Source organism: Elaeis guineensis, chromosome 2, assembly GCF_000442705.2.
Source record: "Elaeis guineensis isolate ETL-2024a chromosome 2, EG11, whole genome shotgun sequence".
Classification (NCBI taxonomy): Eukaryota; Viridiplantae; Streptophyta; class Magnoliopsida; order Arecales; family Arecaceae; genus Elaeis; species Elaeis guineensis.
In genome coordinates, this window is record NC_025994.2 from 54,671,154 (window position 1) to 54,679,126 (window position 7,973).

The following is a 7,973-nucleotide window of genomic DNA, read 5'->3' on the forward strand; positions in this document are numbered from 1 at the left end:
GAGGTGTGAATTTAGAGTCCGCAAGTTAAAACAAAAGAGTACCATGCATACCAAAGCCTTCGTTCTTAGTCCACTCCCAGTTCGTTCATTCCACCAACTTTTAGAAAAAGAGCATGCATCAAGTAAAATAAAATACAGCTGATGTTTGAGATCACCTTTCCCACGATCTTGCCTTTGGAGTAGTAGAATTGGTTGAGGTGATTGATGCGGGGAAGACATTAAAAAAGGCCAGTACAGATCATCCACAGTCATAGTTGTAGAACAATTCCTAGAGCTGGGCTCACAACTCACATGGGAATTAAGAGCTTTATCACATATGCAACCTTGTGGTTTGGCCGGCCTTATCCAATTCACCAGGGGCAATTCCTTTTTAATGCAAAAAGGAACTCAGATTTTTTTTTTTTTTTGGGTCCATCAAAATCTAGCATGTACTCGAGCTGTCGATGCTTTGTATGAATAGTTGAGCTCTTCTTTTTGATGTAGATGGGGACTAGTTTAGCTGCCCACTAGTTTGCAACAATCCAAACCAAAGGAAAAGCAACTATCAAAGAAAGACCCATAAATCACGTTGAGTGGTTCTTACCGAGCAAATGTTATGACATTTTTTGATTGTAGAAGTACAAATTCCGCCTAGTGTGCATACCCATCATGAAGAAAATAAGAAGGGGAAAAAGGCAAGCATAAGTCATCCAAAGCTTGAAAAGTACCAAGAAAAGCAACATATTTATATCAAACCATATGAATCATATATAAAATCATATAAACCATAATTTCATAGTAACCATTTCATATATAATCACAAGGCTTAACGAAAAATTATGAAGATAACTTATACTGCAATCATCGTAGATGTACTTCTCAATATCCCTAATGTCTACCCCTTCTTTGTATTTTAATCCGCCGACCAATCCACACTGAACCTCTTCTCTCTGGGAAGTCATTCATGATAGCCACACGGGGGCAAACATGAGTACAATGGACAGTTGGAATTAGACCTTTTCCAAACTAGCAAAAATGATTGGTTTAGAAGCTAGAAAAGGGAGTTGTATAATACTTGAAATCTCCTCTCTACGTTGTCTTACTGGACTAATACTTGATATCTTTTTCATGATTTTTATGGTTAAGCTTTCAAACAAACACCGTTATTGTTATAGTACTTCCTTTTAAGAGTGATATGTGCGTGTGTGTGTGAGAGAGAGAGAGAGAGATGCACCAACTAATGACTGAATCTAGACACTCTGCTTGCTCATTAGAGGGATGTGATGAAAGATGCCAGGCAATGTTAATTATGAATTAATTTTAAAAAAAATTACATTGCATAGAATCATAGACCCGTCTTTTGATTAATGTACATATTCTATTGTATCCGTACATTTATTTATTTTTGTACGGGTAAAAGAATTATATGCATTGATCAATTGATTATCCAGTATGGACAGTTTGGAAAATGTGAGTAATTCTATAGGTCATTACCATAATCAAATGGTATGCTGAGGGTTCAGAAAAAATTTTGGATGGTATTTTTTTTTTATTCTCCCTATATAGGAGAACTAAGAAAAAATACTACCGAAATTTTTTTCGGCTCTTGTTGCATATCATTTGATTTCTGTAATTGACCTATAGAATTAATGCATTTTCTGAATGGGATAGGATCTTCTTTACCTATTAGTTGATGATAGCAAGCATTTACTATGTAAACTTTATCTAGCTGTTATTTTTTTGGATTTTATGAAATGACTGATATTTTTTACTCATTGCATTAATATAGATTATATAATTTTTTTTATTTTTAGATAAATTGCAAGTTCAGTCATTTTTATCCTACAATGGACAAAAGTTGGATAAATAAACCAAGAAATAGTAAAGAATATTTAGATGGAGTTCATGACTTCATTAAATTTGGTATGGAGAAAAGTAATTTGAATGGAAAGATTTTATGTTCATGTCAGAAATGTGTAAATAGTTCTTCTTTAGATCTACAAATTATTGAAGAACATTTGGTATGGAATGGTTTTTTAAGAGGTTATACCGACTGAATTTTTCATGGAGAATCTATGTTGCCATCATCATGTAACCAACCCCTGACTCATTTTGGATCCACTAGCCTACAAGATAATTCTGCAAGAGATGATGATATAAGGGGTTTGATCACAGATGCTTTTGGATTTGGTGTTCAAAATTTAGGAGAATCCAGTAGTACACAAGAAACAGTTGGGATATTTGATGGATGTATGCATACGAAACGTATGCATGTTGAGGAGCCTATACATACATCTAATGATGAGACAGCTCGTTATCACACCTTAATGAAAGATGCAGATGAAGAATTATATCCGGATTGTATGAAATTTTCTAAGATTTTTTTTTTGTATATTTATTTCATTTAAAATATTTGAATGGATGGTCTGAAAAGAGTTTTACTATGCTGCTCAAGTTATTAAAGGATGCATTTTCAGAAAGTACTCGTTTACCACCATCATATTATGAAGCCAAGAAAGTAGTAAAGGAATTGGATCTTGGATACGAAAAGATTCATAGTTGTCCAAAAGATTGTATGTTATATCAGGGTAAAAATGCTAATCAAGAGTCATGCAATGTATGTGGATCTTCAAGATGGAAAACACAAAAAGAAGATCGGACGATGTACTGAATGAATTGGATGCAACGCGGAGTAAAAAGAAATCAGCCAAGGTATTGCGTTACTTTCCTCTTATACCTAGATTGAAAAAGATTTATGCATCATCAAAAATGGCTTCATCAATGAGATGGCATGATGAAGGACGTACAAAGGATGGAATGTTGAGACATCCAGCAGATAGTCTTCAATGAAAAGCATTTGATGATAGGCATCCTGATTTTGCCTCTAATATTTGCAGTGTTAGGTTTGGCTTAGCTTCTGATGGCTTCAATCCATTTCGGACCCTAAGTTCTACCTACAGCACTTGGCCAGTCATTTTGATACCTTACAATTTACCACCGTGGATGTGCATGAAACAATCATCACTTATTTTGTCAATGGTTATTTCAGGAGATAAGGGTCCAGACAATGATATTGATATTTTCCTACAGCCTTTAATAGAGGAATTGAAACAGTTGTGGGAGGGTGTTGATGCATTTGATGCTTCGAACGGCCAAACATTTAAACTACGGACAGCTTTGTTATGGACTATTAATGATTTTCCAGCATATGTCAATTTATCTGGCTGGAGTACAAAGGGACGGGTCACATGTCCTTGTTGTGGAGATTCAATACATTCAATTTGGTTAAAATATGGAGGTAAATTTTATTACATGGGACATCGTCGATGGTTGGAAGCAAATCATCCGTTTCGATTTTAGAAAGATTTATTTGATGGTACTATGGAATTGGGATGTGCTCCTATTCCACCTCCTGGAACTGATGTTCATAGACAAATGGATGGCATCAATTACAGCTATGGTAAGCACTCAAAGTTCTCTAAAAAAAGAGGAAGGGATGATGTTGAAAGCTCAATGCACGAAGGATTACCAGAGGAAGTCAGTATCAGTACTATAGATGCAGAGGTGTTTCAAGATCCAGACAATTATTTTGAGGATGAAAATGAGGAAGACACACAGATAGTATCTACACAACAGCCCAGTAAATATTTATGAAAAAAATGAAGTATCTTTTTTGACTTATCTTATTAGAAACATAATCTTATTCGGCACAATCTTGATGTCATACATATAGAGAAGAATGTTTGTGATAATTTACTTGGAACATTTTTAAACCTTGATGGAAAGAGCAAAGATAACATGAAGGCGCATCTTGATTTAAAAGAAATGGATATCCGATAGGAACTTCATCCTAAAATGCTTGCTAATGATAGAATGTATGTGCCTCCTGCATGTTACACAATGTCTGCTCGAGAAAAAGATAATTTTTTTGGAGTTTTGAAAAGTATCAAAGTACCTGATGGATATGCATCAAATATTTCACGATGTATGCATCTAAAGGATCGAAAATTTTTAAATCTTAAAAGTCATGATGGTCACATATTGATGCAAGATATTTTTCCAATAACTTTAAGATCATCATTGCCGAAACAAGTTATTGTAATTGTACTTCGATATCGTCATTCTTTAAGGCATTATATTCAAAAGTTATTGATCCTCGGAAACTTGATCAGTTAGAATCCGATATTGCAATTACACTTTGCCAGATGGAAAAGATTTTTCCTCCTGGATTTTTCACTATTATGGTACATCTGCTCATTCACCTAGCTTCAGAAGTTAAAGTTGGTGGACTGGTACATTATAGATGGATATATCCTATTGAGAGGTATTATTGCAAACCTTAAATCTTTTGATAATTTTATTAGAAACAACAGCATACTGATATTTTAATAAATCTTTAATTCTTGAAGGTATCTTATGCGTCTTAAAGATTATGTGCGAAATAGAGCCTATCCCGAAGGCTCGATTGCTGAAGGATATATTACGGATGAATGTTTGACATTTTGTTCAAGATATCTTCAAGGTGTAGAGACTATTTTTAGTCGATCTCAACAGCATAATGACTTTGTGGAGAATGCAGAACTGTATAAGTTCTTAACTGCTGAAAAATTCTTGGAAAGAGCTGAAAGTATTGTACTTGATCAAAAATCCTTAGCACAAGCACATCGTTATGTGTTACTTCATAGTGACATAATATCTGACCATCACAGGTTAGTATATTTAAGGCATGACATCAAGATTTAAATTTTATATTAGATATAATGTTTTAAATGATATATTTATATTTTATGTAGTAAATTTTTAATTTATCAAAGATGAGCCAATCATAACATTCGTCCTAATGCAAGGATTGAACAGCGATGGTTGGTCGAGTTATTCCCTATGTGGCTTTCGAATCAGGTGTGATTTATATTTAATTATGGGATACATTAATTTTTGATACATATTTAATATCAGATAACTCAACAGCACTTCGTCATATCATTTTTTTTTAGGTATCAAAGATGATGGAGACAAATAATTCAGATGAACTAATAGCTCTTGCTCGAGGACCTAACAAGATTGTGAATAGATATAATGGTTTCATAATTAATGGCTTTAAATTTTATACTAGAGAACGGAAGAAATTTAGAAAAATACAGAATAGTGGTGTTATGGTGGAAGCAGATGGAAAATTCTATTATGGTGCACTTAAAGATATCTATGAGTTGGATTATTATGAAAAATTCAAAGTAGTATTGTTTAGATGTGATTGGATAGACATAAACTCACCAAGGGGTTTGAAACAAGATGCAAACAGATTTACACTTGTAAATTTTTCAAGGTTGATACACACTAGTGTGTTATTGAAGGATGACCCATTCATTTTTTCATCTCAAGCTCGTCAAGTATTTTATGTACAAGACAGAAAAGATAAAGATTGATTTACTGTCATCAAAACAAAATCTAGAGACTTATATGATATGGGAAACCAAGTGGAGGATGATGACGATGACACTTATACACAATGTATGCCCTACAATTTTGTGTTAGCTGATGATTTAAATGCTACGACGACGTTGGTTAGGACAGAATTTGAAGGAAATACTACTGCTTGATTGTTACTGATAATAATTATTTATGATGTATATATTTTACATTAATTATTGTATTATTTTACTCCATATATTAACTGATTCTACCTTTTATTTATATAAATGCTAGGTGACATCATGCATCGCAGGGGACGATATGCTGGTGTGTAGTTCCAGTTTTCACAGACAGAGGCCGGTACGTCTTCTTCAGCACAGCAGTCTGAGGCCAGTTCAGCTGTACAGCATTCTGAGCCCTGTCCTTCATCATCAGCACAGCACGATCCTCCTGTTCATCAGCCAGATGATGAGATACATATGTAGGGTATATATTGTCTTTCATGTAATTTTATTTTTATTTTATTTTATATATATTTATGATATAGTTACTTTTATGTATTTTTTGCAGATGGATCCGGGAGAGTATGCCCCAGATGCGGATCCACAGTAGTACGAGATGTGTGGCAGATGCATGAGGGCGAGAGAATTGTTATGGAGTGCAATCAGCTAGGTCAGCCAATTAAGAAAGCTGCCTACTTATTGACTTCATTTTTGGGGACTGTTGCTCGGAGGCCTCAGCTATGTCCGTTGGGCTATGCAAAATGGAATGACATGCTTCCAACGTACAAAGTTGAGCTCCTCTGAGTTATAGAGGTAATGAATTGATATTCATACTGTATGTTAATTGTTAATCACTTATATAATTTATTTCATTTAACTTTTTTTTTATAGAGCAAGTTTGTTTTCCCTCCATCCACTCATGATTTTGTAATGAAGTCTCTCAACCGCAAATGAAAAGAATATAGAGCACAATTGAAGAGGGACTATATGAGACAGGGTATGACAGAGGAGGAGGTTGCTAGGAATTGTCCTCCTGATGTACCCCCTCATCAGTGGATGGAGTTGGTTCATTATTGGTTCTCCGAGAGGGCATAGGTATATTATCTGCTCATTATCTTTTCTTTTAAATATTTTATAAAAATATTGATTTATATTATATATTATACATATAACAAGTTTTTTACTTTATTTTACAGACTTATTCTGCTATTGGTAGAGCTGCACGAGCAGCTCAGTCTGTTCCTCATACATCGGGGTCGAAGAGTTATGCACGACTCCGACAGGAGTTTGTATGTTCCTTAAACTTTCATAATTAACTTTTAATTTTTATGTTAAAATATTTATATAACTAATATCATTATATATTGTGGACCATGTCTGTATCATGATACTCATATATTTTTTTAAATTATTATAACTGTTTGCTTAAAATTAAAATTATTTGTGTAGGTGGATGAGCATCGGAGGGAACCCGATAAAGTGGAGTTTTATCGGATGACTCATACTCATCAGGATGGTACTTTTGTTCGAGATGAGTCGAGAGATTATATGTACGGTATTATTAATATTTTATTTTTTGCAATGATTTTAATTTAATTTTGTTTGCTATTAATGTATAACTCTTGTTTTCAAAATAAATACAGGAGAGAGCTAAATCTCTTATTGCAGAGCGTGACGATGAGTCTGCGGCATCTACGTAGTAGAGCCGTATCGAGGTCGAGGTGTTCACAGAGTTGATGGGACCAGAGTGCTACGGCCGAGTGAGAGGTTATGGAGTAGGAGTCACCCCCACTCAGTTATCTAAGGTTAGTAGATATACGCAGCATGCTGCAGCAGATGCTCAGGATTCACGTGTTCGCAGACTCGAGGCAGAGATAAAGGAGATTAGACAGAGTCGTGCTGCTGAGATGGAGGAGATGCGACAGAGCCGTGCCGAGATCCAGGCCATGAGGGGACAGATTGATCGGCTTACATCTTTATTAGAGATGTATGGCCCATCTCAGGTAAATACATATTATTAAATATATATTTTTATATTAATTTAATGATCTATATATTTTTATTTATAGATATGCAAATTATATTTTTGATATGTTTCTTGTAGGTTTCTGGCACATCAGGCACCCATCGAGACAGCGGCACGTCACGTGGAGACAACGACAACCATCCGCCTGTAGATTGATATTATTTTATTTTTATTATATTCTTATATTTATTTATATTATTCTTGATTGTAATGGATGATTAGTACTTTATTTTTATTTATATAAAATAATATCTTTTGGTTTGGTTAAATTTGCTATTGAAGTTTACTTTTGGTGTGAATGGTGGTGATTATACAGGTTTATGTTTGAATAATTGATATAATTTTGTACAGGAATGTATCTATACTTTTTTTTTGTATATAAAACTTATATTTTTTTTTTTTCTGTTACAAAACTTAACGACGCTTATAAGCATCGTTAATACACTGTTTAACGATGCTTATAAGCGTCGCTAATGACTTAACTGCCGATACTTCGAAAAGCATCTTGGTAGAGTGGAGGATGCATTGTTTTTAACGATGCTAAAAAGCACCGTTAA

The 7,973-nt window shown here is 34.2% G+C and overlaps 1 pseudogene; it reads left to right on the plus strand.

Moving 5' to 3' along the window:
- Positions 1-3,633, plus strand: part of LOC140855253 (uncharacterized) — a 4,935-nt pseudogene extending 1,302 nt beyond the window's left edge.
- The last annotated feature ends 4,340 nt before the right edge of the window (positions 3,634-7,973 follow it).